Consider the following 16731-nt stretch of genomic DNA (forward strand, 5'->3'; position numbering starts at 1 on the left):
CACGATCTCACGGTTTGTCAGTTCAAGCCCCCCATGGGCTCTGTGCGGACAGAGCGGAGCCTTCTTGAGATTCTCCCTCTTTCTCTGCCCCTCCCCTGCTCACAGTCTGTTTCTCTCAAGATAAGTAAATAAACTTAAAAAAAAGGGCAGGGGACTCAGATGACTTGTTCCACAACCCAAAAATATTCATATAAAAATGATTACAATGCTGTAATATACTATAAAATAGTAAAACGCAAAATATAAAGAAAAGTAAACAAATTAACCTGAACTTACCTTTGAAAACCTTCGTGGCAGATGTGAGGGAGACAAGAGGGAGGAGGGTTATTGTGTAGGACAACTTTCACTATGCTAACAGGATCACTGCCATCTGTTGGCTCAATGGAATCTTTCTCTGCATGGGGGCCATTGTATACGCTCGCACGGATGTTGACTACAGCACAGTATTAATAAACTCTCATCATAGATGGTATTTAATGTAACTGGCAATAAGGCAGTGGAGGAAAGGGTCTATATCCGCAGGCAGCCCGATCTAGAATGAAGCAAAGCGTTCCTAAGCTCACTCTTTCTGGAAAAGCAAAAGACTGTCCATAGGTGCTTGGAAGTGACAAAAAATACACTAGTGCCTATTGTGAGCGCCTTCCAACGTTCTGAAAAGTCACTGATCTCTGTCAAACACCACGGCCTGAGATCGAGCATCCAAGCACGGGAGAGGATCACCCACAACCCCCGAGAGAGAGAGCGAGAGACAAGAGACAGAGAGAACCATTGGCTCCGTTGTGATCAGGTGACGTTCGGCTTCATGTACGACTTGTAGTGCAAGACATCGCTCGTTTATCAAGTTAAAGTGTATTAGAAAAGTTTGCTTGTCTTGCGGAACACTCAGAACAAGTTACTGGCGGTCCAAGGTTCTACTGTACTTGGCTCTGTTTCACGTAGTGTGGGTGGGAGAGGAAATCCAGTGGGCTGCCTTTCACTCCAGAAGCTTCCTCCTCCGGGACCTGGGCGGAGCAAGCTCTCTGAGGTTCTGACAAGTGGCTGATCCCAGCGGCAACATCCCAACAAAGCCGTGCCTGCCAGGAACGCGGTCCGATCCGATCCGTTAGCTCCCGATCCCAGCTCCCACTGGGAAATCGGTGCTGCCGATTTCCCAGGCTGCTTCTCCTAGGCGCCTCCCGGTTTGCAGAGAGCCAGCTGTTTCCTCGTGTGTTGGAGGTAACCAGGGTCGGGTGTTCCCCATTAGCAAGCAGAAACCCTCATGGTCTGGTCCACCGTGTGGCCAGTTCAGGGCTCCCAAGAAAGAAGCCAGCGGCCAGAAAGAGAGACAGAAAGCGCTGTAAGCGAGCCCCTGTTCCAGGAGCAGGACGGGCTTACCTGAGCCAAGGTCAGCTGGGAGTTAGATGCCGACGTCCTGGGGAGACAGAGGAAGAAAGGCCTAGTTTTTACACCCAACCATTCCCCGCCCCCCACAACGGCCACATCCACCTCTGTCACCTTATTGGCCTTCCTGCCAGGGCCTCTGCTTCAGGTCCTACCTTTTCCATTCAAAGCCTCTGAACTGTGGGAGGTCAATCTGCAACTTGTTCATTGTGTGCTTCCCCATCTACTAAGCAGAGGCCTCCTGTCTCCCAACCAACCTGCCACCCGTGCCCGCCCCGCCCGCCCAATGCCCTTCGCTAACAGGGAGGGACGGGCTCTCCTTCCTTTGGGTCCTGGGGACACACACATCAGCCCTTACCTCAGCCCTGATTGTCTCCACTGGACAGTGATCTCAGGCTCAGATGCTCGGGTCAGGAGGAACTGAAACAAATTAAGACCTGGCATATTTTCATGGCGGTGCTCTTTTTAAACTAGCGAATACTCTGTAAGGCAGTGATTCTTTAATACGAATATACATGGACTTAACCATCCAAGCAAATCTGAACCTGTTGAAGTCATGACCCCAGCGGCTATGGAGCGATTCTAATTATGCTGCCATTTCTCCTCATAGTTCTGAAACTCACTTTTGGTAGTTTCTTTCAGCCTCTAAAGCCTGATTTTTCTCACTCACTGAATATGTTCTGAGTACCTAGCATACTACAGATTTTGGGTCAGGGACCGGTGAAGAAGGGGTTATGGTTCTCAAACTCCTGGCCTCAGAAAGGACACAGATGGACAATTAGAAGAAGAGATCCGGATAATCCAATCTTAAATAATCAAGTGTGTTTAGGACTGTTTATAGTTTGCAAATATTCCTTACACCATCCAAACGCTGTGAGCAAATTGGCATCTTTTCAGAGTAGTCATATCTCTAGCACCCGGACTGTGGCTTCCAGACACGCTCTCAACAAAAGAAACCAAGGCTTTTTTAGGAAAAATAGCTGATTGGGAGTCTGGAGCAGGAAAGTGCAATGTGAATGTGGAATGTGTTGTCCTAGAAGAGGCAAGGAGCTCTCAAATGCCATTGGGATCATCACAAAATGACTCGCGAAGGCCAATATGAAGAGATTCCCGCTGGCCAAATGGGTCAGTTTGAGCATTAGTAAGAATAGTAACGGGAAAAAAGGATTGTTATTGGAGATGGTGGCTACACTCATCACGGTATTTTGTGATGTATGTAATCGCCAGACCACTATGTCGTACCCTTGAAACAAATATAAAATTTGTTGTCAACTATACTTTAGTTTTAAAAAAAAAGAATGGTAATTGATTGGATTCAAACTCATCAAATATGTTTAACTCACTGAGTTCAAAATGACACTAAAAAAAAAATTGGAGGCTAGGGGAAAATGATGCCACCACCCTCCCTTTCCTTGATAAACTGTACAACTGAGTAACTAAGTGGTACATAAAGGGAAATTTAACTTACGAAAGGATTCCAATTAATGCATGAAACGGGAATGGTAGAATCAGGCCATCTTGCAAGCCCCTAATGAAATAATGGGTCACAGTGTTGAGCATCAGTGGTTTTAAACCTCACAAACAAGAAAGTCTGACTTTTCTGTAGGGTGAAAATCTTTCATCAATTAATATAGGACAACATGTCTCAAAGCAGGTTATGCTAAATATTGTCTAATAAATATTCTGCCAAAAAACTATTTTAATCTTCAGTAAGTTTGGGGAATGTGGAACACCGTATGCCTTCCTTCTTGATGATTCATCATGTACATTAGTATATTAAATTCTTATAAAAATTAGTATATTAAATTCCTTTAAAAAATATGAAGAAAAGAACACTAGTGCTTGACATCACAGTCCTCCTGATAGAAGAAACTAAACATTACAAGCAAAGCTCTTGTAAAAGAAATTGAATCTGAATCTGAACAAGCCTCTAAAGACATCTAAAGGAAGTAAGTCCAAGGGACATATTAAATCATACCACAGGGATGCGATCTGCAAAATCCAGACTGTGAAAAATTTGGAGGGTCAAGCCACTTGGTTTCTTCTACCAATAAATTGTTAAGGGGAAAAAGAGAGACTGAAGGGAGTCTATTCATGGAGAGACCTTAAAGTTCTAGCAACCAGTCGTAAGGTGGGAAGCTTGTTTAGATGGTGAACTTTTTAATGCTAACGAAACCTCCATTTATGACAGGAGACAAGTAAAAATTGGAATACTGGATATTTAATAATAAGTAATGTTTTGGACGTGATACTGGCATATGGCTTCATCTTAAAAAAGGTCATTCCTTACAGAGATGCAGAGGTAAACGCAAGTGTGTGATGTAAGGGATTTGCTTCCAAATAGTGGACGGAGGGAAGCGGATGGGAGTCTGGATGGAGCGTGGGTGGGCTGTGGGTTGATGGTTGTTGGGCTGAGTGATGGGCATATGGGATGCCATTATATTATTTTATTTACTTTGGTGTGTGTTTGAGTTTCTACATAGTAGAAAATTAAAAAAAATTTTTTTAATGTTTATTTATTTTTGAGAGAGAGACAGAGCATGACTGGGGGAGGGGCAGAGAGAGAGGGAGACCTAGAAGCAGGCTCCAGACTCTGAGCTGTCCGCACAGAGCTCGATGTGGGGCTCGAACTCACGAACCGTGAGATCACGACCTGAGTCGAAGTCGGATGCTCAACCGACTGAGCCACCCAGGCGCCCCTCTGTAGGAGAAAACTTAAAAAAAGAGAGTGGCTATAACTTTCAGTTGGCTATGTACGTCAAACTCATAAGAGAAGGGGGTAGATCAAATTAAGTCTGTTTCTCATAAGAGAAATACCACACTGCCATCAGTGACTGCCCCCGGGGGTTAGGATGAGAGGGATAAAGCATGCTTACATGCTCCTGGAGACTTTTCCTTTTATGATGAATATGTATGTGCTTTTACAATATAGAAATCTTCAAGAAAAGCTTTTTTTCCCTTTGTGTCTAATAACCTTGCTTGTGTGATCACAAATACCGAATTTCTTTTCTTTTTTTGGTACTTTTTATATATTTTTAAATGTTTACTTATTATTGAGAGACAGAGGCAGAGTATGAGCAGGGGAGGGGCAGAGAGAGAGGGAGACACAGAATCCGAAGCAGGCTCCAGGCTCTGAGCTGTCAGCACAGAGCCCGACATGGGGCCTGAACCCACAAACCGCGAGATCATGACCTGAGCTGAAGTCAGATACTCAACTGACTGAGCCACCCAGGCGCCCCACAAATACCCAATTTCTTTTTTTTTTTTTTTTTTTTTTTTTTTTTTTTTAATTTTTTTTTCAACGTTTATTTATTTTTGGGACAGAGAGAGGCAGAGCATGAACGGGGGAGGGGCAGAGAGAGAGGGAGACACAGAATCTGAAACTGGCTCCAGGCTCTGAGCCATCAGCCCAGAGCCTGACGCGGGGCTCGAACTCCCGGACCGCGAGATCGTGACCTGGCTGAAGTCGGACGCTTAACCGACTGCGCCACCCAGGCGCCCCCCCAATTTCTTAAGGTAATGAGAGGACTTTTGCAACTAGGGTTCCTAAATTGAAGAGTATTACATGTTTTGACATCTAAAATTCTGAGGGTTTGTTTGTTTTTAAAGTCTCATGATCTACTGAGTCATACACACAGTCAAATAGGTCATGCCGATTAGACATAAATCAATTTTGGAAAATGGATTTGGAGTCAAGGACTAGAGCCGGAGACGCCCCACCCACTCCAAGGCTCTGTAATTTAGTGAGCTGTATGGCCAGACCCAACGGGGATCTGGGACACTGTATAAAATACTTAAGAAAAATGTGATCACGTTGCTTACTCTTTCTTGAGTGGCTAAGACATTCCATTTGTTTTGCTCGTAGAAGCCAGGGTAGAAAGCACACAAAGTAATTTATGATAAGTTTTTAATAAGAGGTCCTCTTTGTTTTGGGGACCTGTGTCTTGAAATACTTTACCCCAGCAAGGAGGGGGATTTATTCAGTTTACCTGAGGTCAGAGACAGTATGGTGTGATGGTAAATGTTTTAGCTTCTTAAATTTTTTTAAACATTTATTATTGAGAGACAGAGAGAGACAGAGCATGAGCAGGGGAAGGACAGAGAGTGGGGAGACCCAGAATCCGAAGCGGGCTCCGGGCTCCGAGCTGTCGGCACAGAGCCCGACGCGGGGCTCGAACTCACAGACCGCGAGGTCACGACCTGAGCCGAAGCCGGACACCTAACCGACTGAGCCACCCAGGCGCCCCTAAATGTTTTAGTTTCTATGTGCCACAAACCACATAGCAAACATTTGTAGGGCAACCACTAGGTTTGCTGGGAGGTGTTATAGAGATAATTATGGCCATAACAACCATTTACTCAACAAATGTGGTGTGTGACTGTGTAGAGTGAGCATTATTATTTTGCTCACAGATGTGTAAAGTGAAACTCAGACATGAAGTTCATTTACTGCATAAGGGGAGGAGGCAGATTTGAACCAGCTCTCTTCCCCACCCGCTGCCCCCCAGTTCTAAACCTTGGGATCTTTTTTTTTTTTTTAATTTTTTTTCAACGTTTTTTATTTTTTATTTTTGGGACAGAGAGAGACAGAGCATGAACGGGGGAGGGGCAGAGAGAGAGGGAGACACAGAATCGGAAACAGGCTCCAGGCTCCGAGCCATCAGCCCAGAGCCCTATGCGGGGCTCGAACTCACGGACCGCGAGATCGTGACCTGGCTGAAGTCGGACGCTTAACCGACTGCGCCACCCAGGCGCCCCTAAACCTTGGGATCTTAACCATCATGATGGAGGCACAGTGGAAAGATGGCCAGTCATGTTAATGCATAAAGAATGACCTCACTCTTAGCAACAGTGGCCGTGTCATATGCTCTGTGTCTCACTTTTCTCATCTGTAAAGCAACCATACTAACACCTTCTACCTAGAGTTGCTTTTAGGATTGCATGATAAAATACATGTAAACTGTAAGAACACACCTGGCTTATCAAAAGTCCTCAATACCTGTTATCTTTTCAAATATAATTGATAGGCAGGTGGCGAAGGGGTTGATAGGTTGGTGGATTATGGCGTGGTTTCTCGGGGGAGCAGGTGCCCCATGATGACACAAGCCATAGGCTTATGGCTGGTTGTAGTGGTCGTGTGACCGAAAGATAGAAATGACACAGCGGTTCGTTCAGATGGGTTGCGTGGGGATAGACGGGTGGGGACGGAAGGGTGGGCTGGGGTGGGAGAGGGTAGGAGGACTGCTGACAGGGTCTCTGCACACCTCCCCGTGCCCAGGGGAGAGGAAATAGTCAATGCGGGACATTACGCGTGTGTGTGTTTCAAGAAAGACGTTTCCAGGAGCAGCTGTGGTTGACGGTCATCGTGTGGCCGGGTCTGGCCTGGTTTTAAGGACGTCCCAGGGTGAGTGTGGAAAGGCTCAAAAGTGGGCTCTGCCCGGGGCAAGGACAGTTGCTCAGGGGGCCGGGGGTGCAGCAGGGGCCTGGGCCTCCCAGCAGACTCCTGCCGCACCACGGGCAGGTGCACGGCTTCCCTAGCAAGGGCCCCCAAAGAACAAAACAGAACAAAACAAAAAGCAACCAAAAAAATCAAACCACTGAACGGAAGATCATTTAATTAAAACGGTTGTGTTTTTAGAGCTGTTCACATTAAATATAATAGTTTTATTCTACTTAGGTTTACTAAAAGTCAAATAAGCTCGTGTTATCCCTGTCGTAGAATTTGTCAGCCAGGAAGAGAACTTAGAGATGATGGTCAGCTATTTAGCATCTCATGAAATTTTCATGACTGATCTAAACATAATGATGAAGACCAAGTGAATTAATGAAGTAAGATAAAAGTTTATAATTGAACTTTTCAATAATATTTAGGTCTACTTAAATAGTTTCCCCAATTTTTTTGGGGGGGGTAGGTAACTTAAAACCTTCGTTTTGCTCATTTAAATAAAGTGACAGATAGTCATTAAATATTTAGATCTTTCCAAATAAGATAAAATACAGAAACATTAATTAATAGCCATAGATTTATCTGCTTTTGACTTCCTCTTAGAAACGAAAGATTTGGGATCTGTTAGTAAATAGGTTCTGTGCCATGATGAGAAATTTGCTATGAGGAGACATATGGTTTTTAACAATATTCAGCGTATTCATATATCTGCCATCTAAAGAACACTGGTATGGGACGCCTGGGTGGCTCAGTCGGTTAAGCATCCGACTTCAGCTCAGGTCATGATCTCACGGTCCATGAGTTCGAGCCCCACATTGGGCTTTGTGCTGACAGCTCAGAGCCTGGAGCCTGCTTCGGATTCTGTGTCTCCCTCTCTCTCTGCCTCTCCCCCTCTTGCGTGCTGTCTCTCCCCAAAATGAATAAACATTAAAAAAATGTGTCTTAAAAACCTTCTGATATTTTTGACAAGCTTCCCCCAATTGAAATTCTAAATGAAGTCTTTTTGACTAATGAGACTCATTTACTTGGTATGTTCAATTACAAGGGAAGCATTGTCATTAGTGATAATAAACTTTCTTAGGCTATATTGTTAGGAGGGAATGTTATTAATATAACTATTCCAGAAATTATATGAAGTTCCTAAAGTTTTCCTATGTCCCGGCATAATGTTATCACTTGTAATTCTACTTACGGAACTGTTGTGTGTCACAGAAATAACCAAATTTCCTTTGTCGATTGCATTGTAATAAACTCTCATCAGATCTTTAGCCATAGCCAGGTTTTCAGTCTTCTGTCATTTACAGCTGTTGTTTTACTTTGATGCTCTTACAAATGTATTTCCTCTTAAGGGGATTCATGGAGAGGACTTTTGACAAATGCAGGTTTCTGACACCCTTAAGATTATGAAACTAAACTGGGTAAGAGTTTCTGGGCCTGGAGTGAAGACTGGATTCCAACAGAATAAGCATTAATGAGATGGGGCTGAATGAATTGAGGAAGGTGATTATATGACCCTTATTTGAAACATTCTGTTCCCTAATGTTTGTTCTTCCAGATTTAAGAAAACGTTTTCTCTTAAAGTATCTATGGCTTTTAGAAATTTGGCAAAATGGGGGTGCCTGGGTGGCTCCGTCAGTTAAGCGTCTGATTGTTGATTTCAGTTCAGGTCATGATCTCACGGTCCCTGGAATCAAGCCCTGCGTCAGACTCTGTGTTGACAATGCAGAGCCCGCTTGGGATTCCCTCTCTCCCTCTCTCTCCGCCCCTCCCCTACTTGCACAGGCACCTGAGTTCTCTCTCTCTCTCTCTCAAAATAAACGTTAAAAATTTTTTTAATATATCTTTATAAATAAATATGAAACATATTTTTCTCCCTGGTTCCTCCGGAATGGGGAAACTCTCAGTGAGTACTTTTATTTTCATGCAAATTGGAGTTATTTGCATAAGCTTCTCCTCGTAACAGGATAGGATTGGAAACAAGGTTGTACCAGCAAGGCTTTGACTGGAAGGTTATATTTGAGAAGACATCCATAGACTCAGATACCAACAGACAGATTTAAGGAACTAGGGTTGGCTTGATGGGGCCAATAAAGCCCCTTTGAAAAAAAAATCAGCCCTGTCCCCTAATTTACAGGGTTCCCAGCAGCCTTACCAGGGGAGCAAGGAAGGTCACTTCCTGGCAGGCCCAGGAAACTCAGGATCTTTGGGGGACGTTGAGAAGAGAGGAGGAAGTAACCCAGATCTGTAGGTATTTCAGGCAAATCTGTTGGCAAGAATCTGGCTTGGCTTCTGGCCTTGAGAGGCTATTAAAAGTTCAATCTAGAGATTCTTTATGAAAAGTTCCAGTAAGGCAGGTTTTAAAGAGTCTATGTGGTCCACCCCTATTCTTGCTGTCCTTATGTAAATAATTAGGCCAAGTTTGGCTAAAACTGGACTTATTTTACAAACAAATTCATCTTACTTTAGTTCTCCTTGCTGGAGACCAGGGTGATTTTAGAGAAAAAAAACATTGTTTCTGTAACACCGTGTTGTGGATGTTAGCTTCTAGTTCTGACGGTCTCTGAGTGTTTGCTGTTTGCCTATAAAACTGGGCTGGGTCCCGAATTCTTCTGGTTTCCTCGAATATCTGACTGTGATTCTCCAAACAAAGGTTTCTCATTTTCATCACTTGGAATCACCGGGAACCGAAACTGCCTTTTTTCCCCCTGAAAAGCCCTGCAAACTGAGGCTGGATGACTTGAGATAAACCTCAGAGAAATGGCCACAACAATGCTCGTTGAGACACAGGATCCCCAGAGACCTTCAAACTGGAGACCAGGAAACCCCATCAGATTGTCACTGCCGGCCCTCACTCCATCGGAGGTGCCTTGAGCCTGGCTGGCGTCTAGAAACTCCACTCGGCCGGAAGCAGCAATTGTTATGACAAACGTTGCTCATAAAATTTCACCGACAGTCAGAGCATATGAGGACAGGAAACTTAATTATCTAGCAGGAACCGTGTCGTTGATAGCACCGATCAGTAATCAATAAGATAGTCACCATCGGTTCAACTGGTCAGCACTAAATTAGCAGGGTTTTTTTCCCCTCTCTTCTTTTTTTTTTAAATTTTGTTTTTTTTAACATTTATTTATTTTTGAGACAGAGAGAGAGAGCATGAACAGGGGAGGGTCAGAGAAAGAGGGAGATGCAGGATGAAACAGGCTCCAGGCTCTGAGCTGTCAGCACAGAGCCCGACATGGGGCTGGAACCTACAGACCGCGAGATCATGACCTGAGCCGAAGTCAGACGCTTAACCGCTTAACCGACTGAGCCACCCAGGCGCCCCTCCCCTCTCTTCTTTATCTCAATCTTGTAATTACCTCTTCCTTCTTTCTCATAAAAACTCTTGGCTTTCCCTGCACAAGTGGGTCGCTTTTCTGGTTATTCTGGAATCCGTGCTCTCCCCCGAATTGCAGTCCTGGGACCCCAAATAAAGACCTGCGTTTCTTTTCAGTTTTGTCTCCTTTCTCTGTTGACAAACTCTTAACTACCTCAAACTCTCCAGCCCCTCGGTGATTTCCTCAACTGGGAGGACTTCTGGAAGCGTGTGTCTTCCTCACTCTGAGGCCTGGAAACTCCAACCACTAAACTGGGGGCAGTCATTCTGCTCACCTCATTTGTTTACTTGTTTCTTTCTTTTTTCCTTTCTTTCTTTTTTAATGTTTTATTTATTTTTCAGAGAACACGAGCAAGGGAGGGGCAGAAAGACAGAGGGAGCCAGAGGATCTGAAGTGGGTGGTGCACCGAGGGGCTTGAACCCACGAACTGTGAGATCATGACCTGTGCTAAAGTCGGATGTTTAACCGACTGGGCCACCCAGGCGCCCCTGTTCACTTGTCGCTTGGAGATCTTTGGTTTTTGTTGTCTGATTTGTCTGAGCACTGTTCTTTCATGTATTTCATTCCCGCCCCCCTTTTTTTGGGTTGTTTCAACAGAGGGGGTAGATCTGGTCCCTCCTCCATCTTGGCGAGAAGTAGAAATACAGGAGTCATTTTTGGTGCTTTTGTTTCCTACTTATTTTCGGTTTTAATTTACATGTCCTCATCTAGTGATGATTCGGGGCACTTTTTCACGTGCTCATTGGCGTGTGTTTATCTCTTTGATGAAACGTTCAAAACTTTTGCGTTTGTAAAAAATTGGGTTGTCCACCTTTTTGTTCTTGAGTTACAGGAATTCTTGCCTTGTGTATTTGTGGGCAGGAGTTTTCCATCAGATGTGTGATTTGCAAATGTGTTCTCCCCGTCCTTAGCATGCCTGTTCATTTTCTCGACGATGTCTTTTGTTAAGCAGAAGTTTAACAAAATTTTGGTGCCGCTTAGTTTATTAATGTCTTTTTTAGGGTAATGCTTTCTGTATCAATTTTAAGAAATCCTGTATACCTCCGAGTCATGCGTTTGCTCTTCACGCTTTCCTCCAAAAGCTTTATAGTTTTGTGTTTAAGTTTATCGCAGATTGTTGTGTATCGTGCGATGTAGAGATTAATCTCTTTCCCATATGAACATCCAGTTGTTCTAGAACCATTGTTGGAAAAACAACAAAGGGCTTCTGTTCTTTGTTTCGTTTTCATTGTTCCATCTTAAAAATATTTTTCTTTTTTATTCATTTAAAAAAATTGTAATTCCAGCATAGTTAACATACAGTGTTATATCGGTTTCAGAAGTACAATGTAGTGATTCAACAATTCGTGTATTACCCGGCGCACCTCATGGTCAGGGGATGCCTAATCCCCATCCCCCATTTCACCCATCCCCCCACCCACCTCCCCTCTGGTGACTGTCAGCTTATTCTATCTAGTTAAGAGTTTGGTTTTTGGTCTTTTTTTTTGTTCCTTTGTTCATTCGTTTCGCTCCTTAAATTCCACGTATGAATGAAATCATATGGCATTTGCCTTTCGTTGCCTGGCTTATTTTGCTTAGCATAATATACCCTAGCTTCGTCCACGTCGTGGCCCAATGGCAGGATCTCATTCTTTCCTATGGCTGGATAATACTGCGTTGTGCGTGTATCCACACCTTTGTCCATTCATCAGTCAGTGGACACTTGGGCTGCTTCCATAGTTTGGCTATTGGAGATAATGCCGCTAGAAACAGAGGGCTGCATGTATCCCACTGAATGACTGTCTTCGTATTCTTTGGGTGGTTGCCCAGTAGTGTGATTCCTGGGTTACAGGGTTGTTCTATTTTCAGCTTTAACTTTTTGAGGAACCTCCACTCGGTTGTACAGAGTGACCGCACCAGTTTGCATTCCCACCAACAGTGCCTGAGGGTTCCTCTTTATCCACATCCTTGCCAACCCTGGTTGTTTTCGGAGTGCTTGATTTTAGCCATTCTGACAGGGGTGAGGTGGTATCTCACCGTGGTCTATGTTTTCAAACGGGTTGTATTCTACCGCAATCTAATTTTTCAATCCTTTGCCAACACCGCATTATCTTCGTCCTGTAGTTTTATAATAAGCTCTGAAGTCAGGTAGTCGAAGTCTTCCAACTTTCTTCTTTTTCAAGATTTCTTTGGCTGTTTAGGTCCTTTGTATTTCCATACGAGTCCCAGAATAAACTTGTCAATTTCTCCACAAAACTTCTAGTGAGATTCATTGGAAATGCACTGAACCTGTTGCGTCAAGAAGTCAACGTGGGGAGAAATGACATGTTAACAACTGAGACTTCCGACCCGGGATATTTTAGGGTTGCTATTTATGTAGGGTTTTGATTGATATTATATAGTTGAATTTTGATGGGATATACTGGAGTTGATACTCTGCTAGTATTTTATCCATTTCATCTACATATTTATGTTTATTGGCACAAAGATTTTAGTACTATTATTTTATTTTAATGTCTGCAGGACTACAGTACAGTCTCTTCTTCCTGACAGTGGTGACTCATGGGCTTTCTCTTTATTTTTTCCTTGGCCAGTAATATCACTAGAGGTATTTTTATTTTGTTTTGGCCTTTTCAAAGAACTACCTCTTGAATAGATGATTTTGAATAGGTCTCTATTGTATGTTTTCTTTTTTATAAAATCCCACTCTTTCTTACTTCCTTTTTCTTTATTTTATTTTGTCGTTCTTTTCTAAGTACAGTACTTGGAATTAATATTTGGCTCGTTAAATTTCAGATTTCCTTCTTTTCTAATGTCTGTGTTTCCCTCTAAATACTGCTTCAAAAGAGTCCCTCAAGTTTGATATGTATGTTTTCGTTAGTATTTAGTTCTAATTTCTGATCTCTTATGATTTATTTTTGACCCAATATATCATATTAATATATATTGCTTAATTTCCAATGATGAATTTTAGTAGTTACCATTTGTTTTTGGTTCTGAGTTTAGTTTTATTATGATATATACAATCTTGTATCTCTACATTATTCCTTTGAAATTTGAGATTAAGCCTATGTATGAACAGTTATTATAACTGTTACATGTGTGCAGGAAAAAAAAACAGGTATATTCTGCAGTTGTTGAATGGTATGTTGTGATTCCTGTATCTCTCTCTCTCTCTCTTTTTTTTTTTTTTTGGTTATTTCAAACAGGAAGGTAAATTTGGTCCCTGTTATTGGAACTTGGCCAGAAGTAGAAATACATGAGTCATTCTTAATGCTTTTGCTTCCTACTCATTTTTTTTTTTGTTTTAATTTCTATCTCTCTGCTGACTAATGATAACGTTGGGCACTTTTTCATGCGTTCATTGGCCATTTGTGTGCGTGTAAAAAAATCTCCATTAGGTCAGGTTTGGTAACTGTGATATTCAAACCCTCTTCATCCTTACTAATTTATCTGCTTTTGACATATCCCAACATGTATTGGTACCTTTGGGGGCTACCATTTCCCTGACAATGGCTCAAGTCAGTCTGGAAGCAGGATACATCTCACTACAACATTCTCTCTCTCTCTCTAAGGGAGGGTACTGCCCTTTCCGGGGCAGAGTGGGGCCAGTGGAGGGCGGGCACGGGTAAGGGGGTGGGGGCGCGCGCAGGGGCGCAGGGTGAGGGGAGCAAGGGAGCAAGGGAGCAAGGGGAGAAGGGTATGTGGGGACGGGGCGGGGCACAGGGCGCTGAGCGAGGCAGGAGGCCAGAACAGCGCGGCGCCCTGCCCAGGCGCATGGGGCGCTCGACTCCAGGACTGGCGGGCCTCGGAGGGGGTGACGAGGGGGTGCCGGGCGGGCTCCCAGCTGCCTCCAGGCCGCCCGCAGTGTGAGCCACGGTGGGAAGGGGGGGGGGGGGCGACCCTTATCCCCAGGAAATGGGACGCGGAGGAAGCTTCTGGAGTTCGAGTTGTCCCTGCTCACCCCCAGGGCAGGTGACTCCCCTTCCCACGTGGTGGTTCCCGGCCGGCTCCTCCGGTGGATGCTCCTTTGGGTTCCCTTGACTCTGGCGCCTCTCCCTGGAGCCCCTCCGTCCGCAGCCTCCCTCCTGCAGCCCTGCGCCCCCAGGTGGAGTCCGGAGACCTCCCTGGGCCTCCGGAAACCCTCCCTGAGTCCCCAGGAGTCCCCACAGGTGAGCCGGCATCACTTGTTGGCGTGCCTGCTGCGCCTGCGCCCTCCGGACGAATTAAAATACATTTTTATCCGCCTCTTCAATCAGTTACTGAGAGTATTTAAAAATCTGGGGTTTTGAATTCGCCTGTGACTCCTTACAGTTTTGGCAGTATATCCTGAGGCTCTTAGTGCATGTAAATTTAAAAGTATGGTTTCTGACTAATTGGTCCTCTTATCTTTATGAAATGACTCACTTTGGCAATATTTGTTGCTTAGCACATGCTTTGTTGCTTATACGGCTAGGTCAGTGTTCTCTTGGTTAGAGTTTGAGATCTCCTTTATACAGACATTACGTGGGCATGAGTATACAAAGACATATTTCAAGCCTCAGGCACAGAGAATGGAATTAACTGTAAGATTATGGAATTTCTGAATTTCCCATGCTGTGAGCTGCTGATGCTTTGGAACTTTGCCTGCACAAATTACCATTAGCTGAGCTAGAAGTGGAGCCTTGCAGACGGGATCAGCACTTGCTTTTTCCAGGTTTATGGGAGCTACTCAACTAAATGGCAAGAGGTTTGTCCAGTGCCCCTCGCTAGTGTGAATTCAGGCTGAAAACACTCATGGTGGCCAGGTTGTACTTTTTTTCTCCCGTCCACTTAAAATTAAGATTTGAACTAATAGATTTTCCTGTCTCCTGGAACTGGGCTTGGGATGGGAGGAGTGGGGGATTGAGGAGAAAAGCAGTTTATTTCTACATTCATTCTTTTTTTAATGTAATTTTTTAATGTGTATTTTTAAATAAAAAAATTTTTTTTAATGTTTATTTATTTTTTTTTTGAGAGAGCATGAGTGGGGAAGGGGCAGAGAGAGAGAGAGAGAGAGGGAGACACAGAATTGGAAGCAGGCTCCGGGCTGTGAGATCATGACCTGCTGAGCCACCCAGGGCTCAGTGGGTTTCACCCACTGGGATCACTTTTGGGGGGAAGATCCCAATTAGACTCCCCAACTTGACAGGCTCTTTGGGCTGTGTCTCTGGAGCCATTGGAGGCCATGAATGCAAACCTCTATGTGTTCCCTCCCCCACCCCGCCTCCTTATTTGGGGGAAATGGCTGGCTACAGTCTTGTCTGCAATCAGTGTCTGATTTGAGAATTCCTTACGTTCATGACAGCTCATTGACTCTTAAGATGGTCAGATTTTTAGTTGTTTTTAACAAGAGGATTCATTCAGGTGGTTAGCCCATCACCTTACTGGAAACAGAATCTAAATTTAGTACATGGTACCTCAGACTCTGTTAGGCTCCTTATTTATGCTTTTGTCTCTCACATAATTATATATGTCCATAAATGACAATTGAGAGTATTTTTTTTAAATTCCACGGGAAGAAATTGGGAAGGTGATCAGCTTTAGCGATTAAGTATGTGCTGACCATTTCAGCAATGTTCCTGGCTTGGGTCAGTTTTTAAAGAGGCTGCCAGAAAGTGGTGACGATGATACCACAAGCCACTTACATCTGCTGGTTTGAAACTGCCCAGGAAACTTTACATTTTTTATTTTTAGCTTTTACTTCCCTTCGGCTTATATTTCTGTTGTAGTAGCCTTCTTCCAATGCCAAAACCGCACGAGCAAGCTGTGGGAGGTTGGCAGTTGCCCTGCCCCCACGAGATATGTCTATCTGGAGCCTCCAAATGTGACCTAATATAGGAAGAGGACCTTTTGGATATAATTAGGGATTTTTTTTAAGTTTATTTATTTATTGTGAGAGAGAGAGCATGAGTGGAGAAGGAACAGAGAGAGAGAGAGAGGGAGAGAGAGAATCCCAAGGAGGCTCTGCTCTGTCAGAGTGGAGCCCAACATGGGGCTCGAACTCACAAACCTTGACAGTATGATCTTAGCTGATACCAAGTTGGATGCTTAACCCATGGAGCCACCCAGACGCCCTGATGTAATTAAGGATCTTAAGAGGAGATCATCCTGGATTACGTAGGTAGACCCTGATCCAATAGCAGGTGCCTTTACAGCAAGAGGAAAAGACAAAGGCAGAGCCACAGGAAAAGACACAGAGGAGAGACACGGAATGAAGGTGACCACAGAGCAGGAGCCCGAGGTGATGCATCTGCAGAAGCTAGGAGAAAGACACGTACGCTCCTTCACACTCCCAGCAGGAAGCAGCTCTGCAGGCACCTTGATTTCAGACTCCTGGCCTCTAGAACCATGAGGGATTACATTTCTGTGATTTTAAGCCACCCGGTTAAACTTGAACTTGTTTGGGCAGCTCTGGGAAACTAACAACCGGTACTCACACTCTCTCTGCTTCAGTGAGATTGAAAGCCTAGTTTCCCATCAATTGTGATCAAGGTCAGGGACCAGAATGGAACTTCTCTGGAGCCACTC

The 16731-nt window shown here is 44.2% G+C and overlaps 1 protein-coding gene across 2 annotated transcripts in view; it reads left to right on the forward strand.

Annotated features, from left to right (window-relative positions):
- The first annotated feature begins 1067 nt into the window (after nt 1–1067).
- Nucleotides 1068–16731, forward strand: part of LOC125165218 (cytidine monophosphate-N-acetylneuraminic acid hydroxylase) — a 127998-nt gene continuing 112334 nt past the window's right edge. Inside the window, exon 1 of one of the 2 annotated variants that reach the window (XM_047857810.1) lies at nt 1068–1215. The gene's annotated coding sequence lies outside the window, so the exon portion shown is untranslated. Of the gene's footprint in view, nt 1216–14308; nt 14355–16731 lie in introns of those variants that run through there. The other variant, XM_047857809.1, reaches the window with a different exon arrangement.

The sequence above is a fragment of the Prionailurus viverrinus genome, chromosome B2 (assembly GCF_022837055.1).
Source record: "Prionailurus viverrinus isolate Anna chromosome B2, UM_Priviv_1.0, whole genome shotgun sequence".
Taxonomy (NCBI): domain Eukaryota; kingdom Metazoa; phylum Chordata; class Mammalia; order Carnivora; family Felidae; genus Prionailurus; species Prionailurus viverrinus.